The sequence below is a fragment of the Microtus pennsylvanicus genome, chromosome 1, assembly GCF_037038515.1.
Source record: "Microtus pennsylvanicus isolate mMicPen1 chromosome 1, mMicPen1.hap1, whole genome shotgun sequence".
NCBI lineage: Eukaryota > Metazoa > Chordata > Mammalia > Rodentia > Cricetidae > Microtus > Microtus pennsylvanicus.
The window spans coordinates 129,082,336-129,099,551 of NC_134579.1; positions in this window are offsets into that span (position 1 = coordinate 129,082,336).

A 17,216-nucleotide genomic window follows, 5' to 3' on the forward strand; every position below is an offset into this window, starting at 1 on the left:
GGGAGAGTGCTGGTGCTGAGACTATGCAAGATCTCTTTGTTGGGCAAGGGGGTGCACATCCATCTGTAGCCCCAGCTCACTGGGGGGCTGAGGCAGGAGGATCACTTGAGCCGAGGCGTTCAGTCAGAGTCAGCCTGGAGGACCCTCTAAGCCCTCTAAAGCAAGCAAGCAAGCAAGCAAGCAAACAAACAAACAAACAACATTAACAACAACCTTAACAAAATTACAGACGTGGAAATCCCAACAATCAAAATTGAAGCAAGATAATTGTGAATTCAAAGATACCTTGACACCTTGGACTTAAAAAATTTATATTTATTTTAATTAATATATTACATATACGAATCAATATATAGTTATTATAGTATATAATTATACACACACACACACATACACACACACACACACACACACACATATATATACACACACACACATAATTTTAGACGTAAGTAGGGAACTGGATAAATGCCTCGGCAATTTACAACACTGGCTGCTCTTCCAGAGGACCTGAGTCAGGGCATGTGACACACGAACAAGATCATACTTTGCCTTCTGGAAGGAGGATTACTCTTGGTGGTCCAGCCTTTTCCCTAGCTCTGCAAAGCTTCCCCAGCTCATAAGCCCAATGCTGACTGCTTCACTCAAGAAAGAAGTGACCCTGCAGAGGACCTATGGAATTTTCCAGGAAGCTTTACAGCCTTCCCACAGATTCCTGGAACAGCTCCGGGTTTTGTTGTTGTTAGCTATGAAGATATCAAGCAATCACAAGAAAATGTACTGAGCTTTAGTGAAGTTTGAAGAACTTTGGTAAGTAGGTTTACTGGCCTAAGCAAACCTCGATAAGATATCATTTGGGTGAGTTTGGGTTCTTTTCACTAAAAACATAAACCTGCAACTTGTGGAGGGGTTCCCCTATTGCCCTGGGTGAGCTGGTACTCAGTGTGCAGCTAAGGCTGTCCTTGAGTGAACCCCTAAGCCTCCAACCTTCTTCCTGAGTGCTTGAATTACAGGCAGTACCATCATACCTGCCTGTCTGCTTGCTTTTCTCCTCCCTCCTTCTTCCTTTCAAATGCAACATTTGAACATTGCTGATCAGGAATGAAAAGATGGCTCAGCAGTTAAGGACACTGGATGCTCTTCCAGAGGACTTGGATTTGATTCCCAGCACCCATATGGCAGCTCACAAAAGTCTTATTTAATTTTAGTTCCAGGGGATTTAAAGTCCTCTTTGGCTCTCCTAAGGCACCAGGCCCACAAGTAGTGCACAGAAATATGTGTAAGCAAAGCACTCATATGCATAGAAATAAAATAAGTTTCAAAATAAGTAGCTGTATCACTAAAAAAAATCAGTTATCAGGTCAGACATGGTGGTACACACCTTTAACTCAGGAGGCAGAGGTAGGCAGATCTCTGTGAGCTTGAGGCCAGCCTGGTCTACCCAGGGTGTTCCAGGACGGTCATAGCTATACTGTGAGCCTCTGTCTCAAATACATACTCACATACATGCATACATACATGTACCAATATATCATCTATCTGTCTGTCTGTCTGTCTATCTACTTATCTATCTGTGATCAAAAAGACTGCCATCAGGGAGCGTATTATTTGTGGTTGGACTCCTTCCCCAACACACACCTCCTGGGTGCTGGGCATTCAGGATGTTGGACAAACTATCTTTGAGTTGTATCCACAGCACTTTTCTTACTTTTTATTTTGTATTTTGTCTAGGCTGGACTTGAATCCTCTCTGTAGTCCAGGTACATGTGCAGTTCAGAGAAAAATTCTCAGATGTCAGTGGTCTCCTTTCCCCATGGGTTCCAGAGATCAAACTTGGGTATTCAGGCTTGAGCAGTAAGCATTTTTGACCTACTGAAGTATCTCAACGGCTGGATTTTAACTTCATTGCCTACTTGGTAGGTTTATGTGCAGTCTCTGGAAAGTGCTCGATATGATACAGGGAGGCTCACTTTGGTTTTTGAAATGAGGTCTCCTTCTGTAGCTCAGGCTGCCCTTGGGCAGGAGGTCCTCCCACTTTTGCCTCCAGAGTGTCAAGGTCACAGGTGTGACTGCTGTGCTGAGCTCCCCCTTCTGCATTTGGATCCTTCCAAAGTGCCGTTAAACCAGATATTCAGATAACACGAACTTGGACAAGGTTTTCAAATCGCTGTGCCACAAAGTGTGTAATCAAGATCGTCAAAAATAATGAAGCACATTTAATCACATTGCCACTCACTAGGGATATCCTAATTAATATTTGGGTGAGAGCACAAGAAGGTTGTGTTGCTCATAAGTTATTTTAAGTATCATTTATTCTCAGAAAGCATGAAGGAGGGAGGGGAATGGGACACGGGATGGATGCTTTAGTGACACCCTCTTCTCACTCCACAGGACCCTCTGCAGAAAAGTGATTTTGTATATATATTTGAGACAGGGTCTCTGTGTTGCACAGTTTGGCCAGGAACTCAGCATCTTCTGTCTCAACCTCCCCAGTGCTGTGATTATGGGTGGGTACCACTACCACACTGGCTAGGATGGGGAAACAGATCTTTTCCCCTGCCTCCTGTCTTGTTTAGATTGAAGAGTCATCCTTGGGGGCTGGGGGATGGGACAATGACTCAATGGTTAAAAGTACATGCTGCTCTTCCAGAGGACCCAGATTTGGTTCTCAGCACCTACACCATGACTCACAAGCATAGATTACTTAAGTTCTAGGGGACCCAATGGTCTTTTAGCCTCTGTGAGCACTGAACACATGTGGTGCACAGGTACTCATGTAGACAAAATATCCAAATCCATAAAATTAAAAAGTAAAACACTTTTAAACCCATGGGCATATGAGCTTCCTGACACTTCTGGACTGCCCTCCACATCGGCTGAGGTTTCAGGAGCGAAAAGCCTGGCAGTGGAAATCTGTTCACATGTTTGGGAAGTATTCGCCCCACTATCAGAAAGAAGAGATGGAGCTGCATAGGAAGGTATGAGGTGGGTTAGGAAAATATCAAATGGGCTAAGGGGATATGGAGTGAGCTGAGGAGATGGGGTGGGCTGAGGAGATGGGGGTGGGCTGAGGAGATGTGGAGTGGGCTGAGGAGATGGGGGTGGACTGAGGAGATGGGGTGGGCTGAGGAGATGGGGGTGGGCTGAGGAGATGGGCTGAGGAGATGGGGGTGGGCTGAGGAGATGGGGTGGGCTGAGGAGATGGGGGTGGTCTGAGGAGATGGGGGTGGACTGAGGAGATGGGGGTGGACTGAGGAGATGGGCTGAGGAGATGGGGGTGGGCTGAGGAGATGGGGTGGACTGAGGAGATGGGGGTGGACTGAGGAGATGGGGGTGGGCTGAGGAGATGGGGGTGGGCTGAGGAGATGGGGGTGGGCTGAGGAGATGGGGGTGGGCTGAGGAGATGGGGGTGGGCTGAGGAGATGGGGGTGGACTGAGGAGATGTGGAGTGGGCTGAGGAGATGTGGAGTGGGCTGAGGAGATGGGGGTGGACTGAGGAGATGGGGGTGGGCTGAGGAGATGGGGGTGGACTGAGGAGATGGGGTGGGCTGAGGAGATGGGGGTGGACTGAGGAGATGGGGTGGGCTGAGGAGATGGGGGTGGGCTGAGGAGATGTGGGGTGAGCTGAGGAGATGGGGGTGGGCTGAGGAGATGGGGGTGGACTGAGGAGATGGGGTGGGCTGAGGAGATGGGGGTGGACTGAGGAGATGGAGGTGGGCTGAGAAGATGGAGGTGGGCTGAGGAGATGGGGGTGGGCTGAGGAGATGGGGGTGGGCTGAGGAGATGGGGGTGGACTGAGGAGATGGGGTGGGCTGAGGAGATGGAGTGGGCTGAGGAGATGTGGGGTGGGCTGAGGAGATGGGGGTGGACTGAGGAGATGGGGGTGGACTGAGGAGATGGGGGTGGGCTGAGGAGATGGGGGTGGGCTGAGGAGATGGGGGTGGACTGAGGAGATGGGGGTGGACTGAGGAGATGGGGTGGGCTGAGGAGATGTGGGGTGGGCTGAGGAGATGTGGGGTGGGCTGAGGAGATGTGGGGTGAGCTGAGGAGATGGGGGTGGGCTGAGGAGATGAAGGGTGGGCTGAGGAGATGGGGGTGGGCTGAGGAGATGGGGGTGGGCTGAGGAGATGTGGGGTGGGCTGAGGAGATGGGGGTGGGCTGAGGAGATGGGGGTGGGCTGAGGAGATGGGGGTGGACTGAGGAGATGGGGGTGGGCTGAGGAGATGGGGGTCAGGCTAAAGAGATACGGAATGGGTTGGGGTGGCATAGGGTGAGCTGAGAAGATCTGGGGTTGTCTAGGGAGGTCTGGGGTGGGTCCTGTCCTTGCTGTCTGTCAGTACTACATGGCATTTGCTCTTGAAGAATGTCTTCTGATCCTTAGGCATAGCTTTTGGAGACATTTCCTATCCAAATCGTAAGCATTAATCTTTCTAGGCCTCTATATTCTCTTCCCCCACAGTATTGAGTCTAGATCGTTTGACAGGTAAAGTCTATCGAATCCTTGCAGACCGGAAACTAACTGGAATGTTTATAGTGTTCCAGAACTCAGACCTGGTGCCCCAGGATGGGAAAGACTGATCATGGAAACAGTGGCAAGTTCTGTTGGACCAGTTACAAACTTAGAGTAATTCCAATCAGAGGCGAGAGAAACTCATTCTATCAAAAATTTTATTCCTTTCTTTTAAAAACTCCTGAAGGCCCCCCTTGATGCCTTTGAATTTTATTTTTTTAATCAAGTTAATTGAGGCTTAATTTCCATATAAAAAACCTGCATCCATTTAAATTGTACATGGTGATGAGCTTGGAAAACGTGTGCCCCCTTGAAAGCCTCACAGTGGAGGGGCAGGGACTGACTGGAGAGATGGCTCAGTCACTATATGCTAGGCTTGATGTGGGATTCCATCTGTATGACACCCAGAACATTACCATTCCTCCCTGTTTCTCTGCAGTCTTTCCTCTTCACAGTGCTTGGTCACTGCCACGCCTTCATCTGCTTTCTGCTTCCGGAAGTGTGTTTGTATTATTGAGATCCCATGTGAGTGAAATCCTGCACTTGTTGGCATCTGGAGTCTTTCACAGGGCACTGCTATTTTGTTATTCTTCCCAGAGCATCAGGTTACCTGGAACCGAAGTTGTGAATGGTGACGAGCTACAATGCGGGTGCTGGGAATTGAACCCAGATCCTCTGGAAGAGAATCCTGTGCTGATAGCTGCACATCCCCCCAGCCCGTTTTCAGTTTCTGTTTGTTTGGAAATAAATAATGAACACCTGGGGCCAGGGTACAGCTCGCAGAAGAGTAAGTGGGTAGCATTTGTGGCAGCCTGCCCCCCACAGCTCACATCTGTGCATGAGTCTAGTTCTGAGCTTTATCCCCGCCACCCAAAACACCCACTTGCGCATGAGTCTCACTTTATCCCTACCCCTCACAACACACATCTATGCATAAGTCTATTTTTCATTTTCATTTTTAATGTGTGTATGCGCGTGACTCCATGTGCAGTTGCCTGGGGAGGCCAGAAAGGGCATAGGATCTCCTGGAGCTGGAGTTATAGATAGTTGTGAACTGCCATGTGGATGTTGAGAAGCAAATCTTTGTCCTCTGCAAGAACAGCAAGTGCTCCTCGGGGCCGAGACTTCTCCCTAGTCTCCTGTACATGAGTCTATGCTTCCGGGCATATTGTAGTCTTCTTTCCCCACAGTAGCAAATTAGCATGGATTCAGTGCTTAGGACAGTGTCTGCATGCCTCACGGTTCTGTAGTCAGAATTCTGGATGTGGGATGAGTCAACTGGTTTGCTTACTTGATATTTTAAAAGGCTGAATGAAGTCCAGGTCTTGCTTCCGATCTGAAGGTACTGGTGAAGATGAATGATGAATTTGCCTTCAAATTCATTCATATTTTCATAGGACTGAAGCTCCATCCTTAATGGCTGTGAGCTTCACATGGTCTTTGCTCTTATAGAGTGCCCCCTGTCTCTCGAGCATAGCTACATGTAGCTTAGTGAATTAGAGACACATTAACACCCCCCTCATCTTTCCCTTCCCACTTCTCATTCTCTTTCCTTGTCTTCCTCCTCCTCACTATCTTGCTCTTCCTCTTCCTTCTTCTTTTTTTATTCCCTAACTCAGCATCTTGCCAATCTTCCCACCTTCCTTCTCCTGAGGTGTAGGACCCCAGGCACAAACCGCTCTCTCCAGCTTGACCCCAGGCACACTATCTCCAGCTTGACCCCAGGCACACTATCTCCAGCTTGACCCTAGGCACACACTGCTATCTCCAGCTTGACCCCAGGCACACACCGCTATCCCCAGCTTGACTCACATTCTTATGGGCAGATTATAAGCATCTATTTTTTAATATTTTCCCAACTCTGAATGCTAAAATGCATAGTTGCCATCAATCTAATAAATGAAATATAATATTGATTTCAATTTGCATTTCTCTGGGCATTAGAGAGATTGAATCGTCTTCCATACAATCCTTGATCATTCCGTCTTATCATTCAAATCGCTCCTCTGTAGTCTTTGTTTCTCTTCGTAATAGGGATTTTATTCTTTGCTAATTATTTGTAGATTTCTTTTATGATATGGATGTTAGAGTTTTATTTATTAAAAACATTGCAAATGCTTTCTTTAATTTTGAGGTCCTCCCCATTTTCCTTTCCTAAAAAAAAAAAGATTTGTTTTTTATTTTGTGTGTATGTGTGTGTCTACATGTATGTACGTACACATATGTGCAGAGGTTGTTCAATAGCTGGAGTTATAGACAGTTGCCAGTTGCCTAATGCAGATGCTGGGAATTAAACTTGGGTTCTCTGGAAGAGCAGCATGAGTTAACAAGCCATCTCTCCAGCTCGGTACCTTGTATTGTAGAGATGGTTCATGGTTTTTTGCCTTTTCTTTATGGATCTCTGTTTACATAAGAATATTTTTCCATTCAATTATATTCAAAACTACTTAAATTGACTACAGCTTCTTACATTACATTATTGTCAATTATGATCTTGAGACAGTGTCTCACTGTGTAACCCTGGCTACTCTAGAACACTCTTTGTAGACAAGACTGGCCTTGAACTCACAGAGATCTGCCTGCCTCTGCCTCCTGAGTGCTGAAATTAAAAGCGTGAACCACTATGCTCAGTGTTTGTATTATGTTTATAATACCTACCATTTGGGGGGGGGGGTCTATATTTCATCTGAAATATATTTTATTCTTTGTTTTAAAATATGTCCTCCTTCATGATTATTTGTGGTTTTCAAGACAGAGTTTCTTCTGGCTGTCTTGAACTAGCTATTTAGATTACATTGGGGTTGAACTCAGGAATCTGCCTTCCTTTGCTTCCCAAGGGCTGAGGTTAAAGACCTGTGCCATCACGCCTAGCATATCTTTTTAAATAATTCACAAAATCCAGTGAGTGCTGCTCATATGTGCAGGGCTATGGGTCCTTCCAGTGGAATGTGGGAAACCTATCAGTGGCCAGACCATCCATCATCTTGTTCCAGTCTCATGCAGGTAATCACAGCAGCTGTGAGTTCGTGAGTGTGGTAACAAGATCAAGTCCAAACGACAGCATTTCACAGCCCATGTTCCCATCCCCCAGCTCCCCATTCTCTCAGCCTCCTCTTCTCAGATACTCCTGAAGCCTTGGTGGGATGGAAGGAGATTTAGATGTCCCATTCCCTTGTGGGCTGAGCACTCGGTCTCCTATTCAGCATGTCACTGCTGCCCGCTGAAAAGGCAGCTTCTGACACTGAGTTTCTTTCTTTTTCTTTTTTTAATTTGGTGGTGCTGAAGTTCAAACCCAGGTCCTCACGCACAAGTGCCCTACCACTGAGCTATGCCCCCAGCCCCATTTATTTTAAATAAAAGATTCTTTCCCTAAAACAATAGATAATTATTCCAACAGTGTTTATCAAATACTCCAGTACTTCTTTTTAATTTGAAATGCCAAACTTAAACAAGATTTTAATTAAGGGCGTTTCTGGAATTTTTGTTCTATTGCGCTGGTTCCCCGGCGTTGTGTCGGTGCTGTGCTCTCTGACTGCTGATGTCTTAAACGACATTTCCGTATCTTCAGGCAAAGCACTCCAGTGCTCCTTACACAAATTTATTTTTTTTAATTCTTGGCATTTACTCTTCCAAATGAACTTGAGAGTATTAACAAGTTCATCACAAATTCTATGCGGGACTTATTGGGATTGCATCAAACATATAGATTAATTTGCAGAGAATCATACTTCGATGGCACTGACATACACTTTGATGTTTAGAAGCTTCTATCTTTTATTTTTTCTTTTTAAAGAGCTTTATTTCATTATTTTTATGTATATGAATATTTTGCCTATATGTGGGTCTGTGGACCATGAGTGCACCTTGTACCCACAGAAGTCGACATAGGGTATTGGATCCCCTGAAACTGGAGTTATGAATGGTCGTAAGCCATGATGTGGGTGCTAGGACTGGAACCTGGGTCCTCCACAAAAGCAATGAGTGAATTTAACCATGGAACCGTATCTCCTGCCCTATCCTAATGATCTTGTATAACAATGACCGATTTTCTTCATGTAGGTTTTGCACAATTCTTATCAGGCTTAGTTCTACAGTTTATTTTGGAAAGTGAATCTAAAAGCATGTTTGTTTGTTTTTTTGCAGATACATTTAGGTAAAGAATTAAGTTCATTGCATTTATGATTAAATTTAGCCTTTTGTAAAAAGCATGGGCAGTGGTGGCGCACGCCTTTAATCCCAGCACTCGGGAGGCAGAGGCAGGTGGATCTCTGTGAGTTCGAGACCAGCCTGGTCTACAGAGCTAGTTCCAGGACAGGCTCCAAAAACCACAGAGAAACCCTGTCTCGAAAAACAAACAAACAAACAAAAAAGCACAGCTACAGTGAGTTGAAAAGATGGTTCAGTGGTTAGAGCACTTGCTGCTCTTCCAGAGAACCCAAGTTGGTAGCTGATAATTGTTTATAACTTCAGCTCCAAGGGATCTGAAACCCTCTTCTGGCCTTCATGAGCACCCTCCATCCAACACACACACGCATGCATGCACACACACAGACACACACACGCACACACATACACACAAATAAAACATCAGAAAAGAAGAAACAGTGTTGTCCCTAAGGATGGCTGCAGACTGGCAGTTCTTCTGTGGTTTGGCAGGCCTTTTAAATTTCACACATGATAGCTAGCCAGGCTCTTATCATGTTTTCAACTTAATTTGAAAGCAACTTTAAAACATATTAATCAGATAGAATTTTGGGGAAAGATTCCTGACATAAAATTTTAGTATTGGACATCACTCAGCCGTCATTCGGCTGGGAAGAGCATATTGAATCAAAATTGTTTGGTTCCCAACTGAGCACACACCTGTAACCCACAGCTTGCTTTGTGGTTTATAAAATGGGATTCTCTGAGCCTGTTTTACCTTCTTCTGTTCCTCTGTGCTCTGTGAAATTCCATGCGAGCCAGGTCTTCGGCAGAGAGAGGCTTTGCATAGCTTGAAGGATTAGAGAGAAGCTGGGGACAGCAATTCCTCAGTCCCTGAGGGGGTTTTGTACTGAATAATGGTATAGGATGTAACAGCTTGAATGCTTAGGTGCATTTATGGGGAGGGCAGATCTTGGAGCCCTACGGTTGGAACTGCCCGGGTCAGTAATATATGAGGCTGGATAGAGAGAGCATCGACCTCACTTCCTCCTGAGAATAGACGACTGAACCCCAGACCTCTGGCTTGCAAGTAAATGATGAGAATGCTGCTGGACCCCTTGTGTCGTGGAGGACCAAATGAACAAGAAGAGAAAGACAAATTTGAAAACTATGAGGTCATTCCTTACCAATCAGTGCAAGGATGTGCAATTGATCAGGTTAATTCTGCTTCCTATTCAAAGTGTTCAGCACTTAGCATTTCTATACCTGCAGCAAAGCAATGCAAGGGTAGTGACAAAGTAACCATTGCTGGGGCCTGGTAAGATCACCTGTCTTAGGAGAAGGACCAACATATAGCCCTGGCCTTGAAGCCACTAACTCCTGACCCTCACACTGAACAATCACCTCACAGATGACTTCACTAGGCTGCTAATGCCCTGGGAAAGATACCAAGGGTGGGTTACAATTCAGGGAAGGTTTGGCCGTCTTTCTATCCTCTAAAAGATAAATTTATTTTTATTTTTATGTGCACGAGTATTTGCCTGCATGTGTGTATACGCACCGTGTGCATGCAGTGTTTATGGAGGTCAGAAGAGGGTTTCGGATCACTTTGGAACTGGAGTCACAGGCACTTGTGAGCCAGTGTGTAGGTGCGGGAACCAAACCCAGCTCCTCTGTAGGAGCAGCAAGTGTTCTTCACCACATCCCTCTAGCCCCTAAACTGTTTTTCTAGATTTGGTTACAGTCAGCATCCTGGGCACCCACTGATCTGAAAGGTCCCGGTTTGCTTTCATCCCTCACCTCCACTCTTTCTGTGTCTTGAGACAGCGTCTTACTAGGTAGCCCAGGTTTGTCTTGAACTTTCAATCTTCCTGCCTCAGCCTCCTAAGGACTGGCATCACAGGAATGTACGTGACCTGGTTTGCTTTTGTTTTTTAAGATTTAAAGATCTATCTATCTATCTATCTATCTATCTATCTATCTATCTATCTATCTATCTATCTATCTATCTATCTATTTATACAGTTTTCTCAGTATTCTGTTTGCATGTATGCCTGCAGGCCAGAAGAGGGCACCAGATCTCATTACAGATGGCTGTGAGCCACCAATGTGGTTGCCGGGAATTGAACTCAGGACCTTTAGGAAGAGCAGGCAGGTGCTCTTAACCACCGAGCTATCTCTCTAGCCCCTGGTTTGCTTTTTAAAAACAATTTTCTTGGGCTGGTGTTGTGGACAAAGGCACCTGATGCTAGACCTGACAACCTGAGCTCAATTTCTGGGACCCACATGGCAGAAGGAGAAAACTGACTTCTGCGAGTTGTCTTCTGACTTCTACACATATTCTGTAGCATGTAAACATGTGTGTACACATGCACATAAATAAATAAAAGAATAAGTGAATAATTATAATAAAAAATTAAAAGGATACTGTTGTTTTTCGGTAATTTTATAGATACACACACTGTATCTCAATTATGTTTATCCAGCATTCCTCTTCCACCTTCATGTCCTCTCCTGCTCCCCCCTCCATAACCCATGGAGTCAGCTTGGATTGCTCACTGACTCCTGATGGATCTTGTTGACAGATCTGTGCCTGTGGCCATAATGTCTATGGGTTAATGGGTACGATGACCACGTCATCTAAGGTGACAACATTTCACAGAGCTCCTCACAGCCTCCCGCTCTTACGATCATTCTGCTCCTTCTTGAGCCTTGTAGAATTGACATGGATGTGCCATTGGTACCACACACTCCACAGCGCTTATTCTCAGGACTCCCACCAGTTAGGAGTCTCTGCATTAGCTGCTGCCCGCTACGAGGAAACTTCTCTGACTAGGGTTGAAAGTCTCACTGATCTATGCCTATTAACATAAATACTCAGAAGACTGTGTGAGAAAATGTCTACTCAGAAAAACAACAGTATGCTAGCTAGCCAGGCCCTGGTCATGTTTTCAATCCAATTTGAAAGCAACTTTAAAATATATTAATCAGACAGAATTTTGGGGAAAGATTCCTGACATAAAATTTTAGTATGGACATCACTCAGCAGTCATTTGACTGGGAAGAGCATATCGGATCAAAATTGTTTGGTTTTCAAGTGAGCACACACCTGTAACCAATGGCTCCAGAGGCTGAGGCAGGAAGATCAGGAATTAGAATCTAGCTGTGACTAGATAAAGAATTCCAGGCTAGCCTGGGCTACAAAGCAGGACCCTGTCTCTAAATAAATAAACGATTTCCCAAGTTCAGTAGCCCACAAAGTAAAATTATTTTATAGGGGCCTGGAGAGATGGCTTGGCAATTAAGAGCACTTGCTGCTCTTGCACAGGATGTAGGTAGGGTTGTTGTTATTTATTCAAAAACACCGTGAAGAGAAGTCACACCATACAACAGGGTTCACATGGAGGTTTATTGGAAGAGGAGAGGGACAGAGAAGGGGCAGAGACTGATCCTGGGAACAAGAGTGGCAGGAGAGAAAGACAGAGAGAGAGAAAGAGAAAAAAAGAAGGGGGGAGGGAGGGAGGGAGAGAGAGAGACCCAGCAGGTGGTGCACATACAAATGTGCAAGCAAAACACTTAAACACATAAAATGAAAATTAAAAATCTGTAATAAAAATATTTTATAGTTTATAATTGCTTATAAAAATATTCATTTCCTAGCCGGGCGATGGTGGCGCACGCCTTTAATCCCAGCACTCGGGAGGCAGAGGCAGGCGGATCTCTGTGAGTTTGAGACCAGCCTGGTCTACAGAGCTAGTTCCAGGACAGGCTCCAAAGCCACAGAGAAACCCTGTCTCGAAAAACCAAAAAAAATAAAATAAAATAAAATAAAAAAAACCTTCATTTCCTAGTACCCTCTCAGTACCTTTGGTATTTGTGTGATAGTACAATGTTGGCATCAGTGTGTCAGTGACACCTGACTACACTACTAGCCATCGAATTCTTTGTCACTAGTCACTTGTACACTTTAGAGCATCACTAACAAGGATGTACCTTTGCGATGCCTGTGGGGTGATGGGAAACACACTGCTGAACACAATGCTTACAAGGGAAGGAAGTACTATAGTCTTCAAACTGTGAGCTGACTTAGATACATTTGTTTTGAGGCAGGGTCTCACTATGTATCCCTCCCAGGCTGGCCTTGAACTCACAGAGATCCATCTGTTTCTGCCTCTTGGGTGCTGGGATTAAAGGTGTGCACCCCTACACCGGTTGAAATACTTTGGTCTTAATTTAATTTTTTTTCCTTTTTGGTGCTATGGAATGACCCTACAGCTGTGTGCATTATGTGTGTGCTAGGTAGGTGCTCTGCCACTCAGCTATATCACAGCTGATATTTTAGTTTATGTGTGTGAGTGTTTTGTTTGCATGTAAGAGCAAATAAAATAAACCTAGATGCCTAATGGCCAGAAAGGTCAGAAGGGAGTGTCAGGTCCTCTGGAACTGGAGTGGTACATGGTTGTGAGCCACCATGTAGGCACTGGGAACTGATCCAGCATCCTCTGCAAGAGAAACATGTATCCTTAATTACTGAACTGTCTTACTAGTCCCCTCTCCCCTGTTTTTACTTGATAGACCTGGTCTGTTGAACTGTGGTCATTCAAGTGCATGTATTGTCCTTTTGTTGTTGCTATTAGAAAACACCTCACAGAAAGCCAGTGTCTCCCTTGTCCTGATTAGGTTTTATAATCACCTTGATACAACCAAGAATCATCCAGAAAGAGGGAACTTCAAGTGAAAAATGATCAAGATCAAACTGGCTTGTGGCCGCGTCTGTAAGAGATCGTTTCGACTCTGATTGTTTTGGGAGGGCTCAGCCCACTGTGGGCAGAACTTCCCTAGGCAGTTGGGCCTGACTGTATAAGAAAACTAGATGAACAGAAGCCAGAGCAGTAAGCAGAGTTCCTTCACAGAGTTCCTACCATGAATCCTTTCAACGATAAAGTGCGATTAAGTGAAATAAACCGTTTCCTTCTTCAAGCTGCTTTTGCTGGTGGTGATTATCACAGAAACAGATGATCAAACTGAAAAATCCTTTTCATTTTCTCTGGGCCTCCAGCCCATGGGATGGTGCCACCCACATTCAAGGTATGTTTTCTCTCCACGGTTCCTCCTCTTGAGGTGTGACTTACCATCTCCTACATGAATCGAAAGCCAGGTGGGTCAGCAAACAAGATTAATCATCGCAGGTGTTTAACAGACATTTTCTTTAAAATGAACAAAATGAGCCTGTCACTCCCGGGAGAACAACTGCCAGTGGCTGTCACCAGCAACAGAAAGCAAGCTCTCATGCATTACAATGTAGGGACCCTTTTATCTGCCACTATAGGCTTGACAGACTCTCAATATTTAAAGACTTTTCTGATGATGTTAAACATTAGCAGTGATGTGAAAGAATGTGATTAAAATAATTTTTTTTCAATTTATCTTTATTTTGGGTTTTATGCACAGAAGTATTTTGTCTGCATGTGTGTCTTTGCACCATGTGCATTGCTTGGTACCTGAGGAGGCCAGAAGGGGGTGTCACATCCCTTGGACCTGGAGTTATAGATGGTTGTGAGCTGCCATGTAGGTACTAGGACTCGAACCTGGGTCCTCTGGATGCACAGCCAGTACTCTTAGCCACTAAACCATCTCTCCAGTCTAGGGCTATCATTTTTTGATGCCATGCGATAAAAATGACATTCAGAAGCTTTCATAGTGTTAGTAAACTTTCATTTTCCAAATGACTAACACACTTCTTTTACCCTAACAGCAAGGAAGAGACAGGGAAGCTATAAAGTTAACCTTGTCTTGGGGCTAGAGAGATGGCTCAGAGGTTAAGAGCAGTGCCTGCTCTTCTAGAGGTCCTGAGTTCAATTCCCAGCAACGACATGGTGACTCACAACCATCTGTGATGGGACCTGGTGTCCTCTTCTGTTATGCAAGCAAACATGCAGGCAGAACACTGTATACATAAATAATAATAATAATGATGATGATGATAATAAAATCAACCTTGTCTTGACCTTAGTGAGGAATAGAAACTGAAGGGCAACAAAATGATATAAAACATGAAGACCAGGTATTGCCAAAAAGGAATAGCACGGGGCACTACTTTACCTATGGTGAGTCATGAGAGACTCTAGCTTGCCATGTAAGTAAGAAACTTAACAGACTTTTTTTTTTAAATAGTAAATTGTAAGAGCCTAAGAATGACTAGCATGGGAATATAGAGCTCTGAGGTACTGCAGACTCAAGGAGAGTTACAATGGATTGCCAGCAACTGACTATGAGAAAGATTAGGGGAGACCAGGCAGTCAGTTTCATACTGGTCTAGGCATGGGGGATCAGCTAGCCACCGTCTTTGTCTAGTTTCTTGTTGCAGGACAATGGTCTTGTACTATGTAAAGATTTGTCAGTTATATTGCTTTAATAAATTGCTGATTGGCCAGTAGCCAGGCAGGAAGTACAGGTGGAGCAACCAGGCAGGAAGTACAGGCAGGACAATGAGAACAGGAGAATTCTGGGAAGAGGAAAGGCAGTCTGCGGTCATTACCCAGACACAGAGGAAGAAAGATGAGAATGCCTCGCTGATAAAAGGTACCAAGCCACGTGGCTAACACAGACAAAAATTATGGGTTAATGTAGGATGTAAGAGTTAATAAGAAGCCTGAGCTAATAGGCCAACCAATTCATAATTAATGTAGACCTCTGTGTGTTTCTTCTGGACTGAATGGCTGCATGACCGGTCAGGACAGAAATCTCAGTCAACAATTTCTGTTGCTATTTCAAAATGCCTGAGACTGAATGATTTACATTCTTGTTTCTGGAGGCTGGGAAGTCTAAGTGTATGGTGTAGGCATCTGGTGAAGACCTCAATGTTGTCAGTACATGGCAGAGGACATCATAGGGAGACAGAAAAGGTATGTTAGCAATTCCTCTGAATCGAAACTTTTATTTGGGTTGCCACTCTTGCAGGAAAGTTCCTCTATCCTGTTGCTGTAGTCGGTAAAAAGATTCCAGGGCAGACTGGAGACCAGAAGACCAGAGATCTCCAGGATTCTATCACCAGATTTGGGTGCTGACAGACCCAGCATCTGGGGCTAAAGAGCCATTAGATTCTCAGCTGTTCTGGTGTGAGGCATCTAGTCCAATAAATCCCTGCTGTCAACTCCCTGTCTGGGGTGAGTAGATGTTTGCTCATGGTTCCCCAGGAAGAGCATCTATCGCATGACAGGGGTGGAGCTTCCCTGTCGGCTGGTCTGCCTGGAGGAGACTGACCAGTCAGGCTGTCTGTAGTTTTTGTGAGCTATCGCCCATGCGGTTACTTTTGAGTCGCCCATGTTCCTGTAAGTAACCCCTCACCCATCCCCCTGTAAGTAAGCCCAGTTGTATAATCATTGGTTCACCAAGTTGGACTTTGATAGGATTCTTATTTGTGTCTTTTCTTGGCTCTCTCTTTGGGTGATTAGAGATTTGTCAGCATCTCCGTGGGAAAAATTCACATAATGCACCCCTTCTTCTCTTCTTCCTCCTTACAGTTCTTTTTTCCCACAAGAAGCTAAAGTTTTATTTAGAAAAGAAAATGAAAGCGTCCTTGCAACTCTCTTCTGAGAAAGCCACAAATGCTGTTATGGGGGCCCCACCCTCATGAGTTTATCTAATCTCCATTATCCCCTGAACGCCCACCTCCAAATACAGTTAACCTGGGGACTTGGGGATTAAGTTGCTAACACATGAATTTATGGGGAACATACCCAAACCATAGGAGCCATTTTTGGGAGATCACATAAAACAACATCCGGCTGGGTGTGGTTTCTCATGCCTCTCATCTTAGCACTTGGGGGTGTTGAGGGAAGAAGAGAGCAAAGTCAACATGGGCAGCCTGCATAACACAGTGAGATCCTTTGCAAGCAGGGACCAGAGAGATGTTTCAGTGGTTAGGAATACATACAGCTCCCCCAGAATGTCAGAATGGAACAGGGCAGTGCCTGAGAACTGGGGAGGAAAGGTAACACATATTTAGTGTTAGGCAGTTCCGCCTAACAGAGTCTTAGCTCTATACCAGGAAATAGGTATTCGTAAGGAAGGTAAAGTGGGAAGTTTACATAGAAGAGTTTTTTTCTTATTTATAATCACTTAGATAATAACTGACTACCTCTAGTTAAGTGATAATGGCTACTTATTGAGAGTTTATAGTTTAGCATTACAGTAAAATGTAACAGTAGTTATTAAATAGATATATGGTGGTACAGAATATGGGCAGGAGAAATTCAGAGCACGCTGCTCTATGAGTTTCACATTCCAGTGGAATGATGATACAGTATTGCTGAGGACAGACTGTAATTGATTAAAAATATCCTTGCGAGCCTGTCTTAGTTACTTTTCACTGCTGTGGTAAAAGACCATGACCAGGGCAACTCCCAGAAGGAAGGGTTTACTTGGCTTACAGTTCCCGAGGGATGAGAGCCAGTCACAGCAAGGGAAGCATGGCAGCATGTGGCCAGAGAAGGACACTGAGAGATCACATCTTCAATTGCAAGACTGAAGCAGGAGAAAGTGAACTGGAATTGGGGTGGAA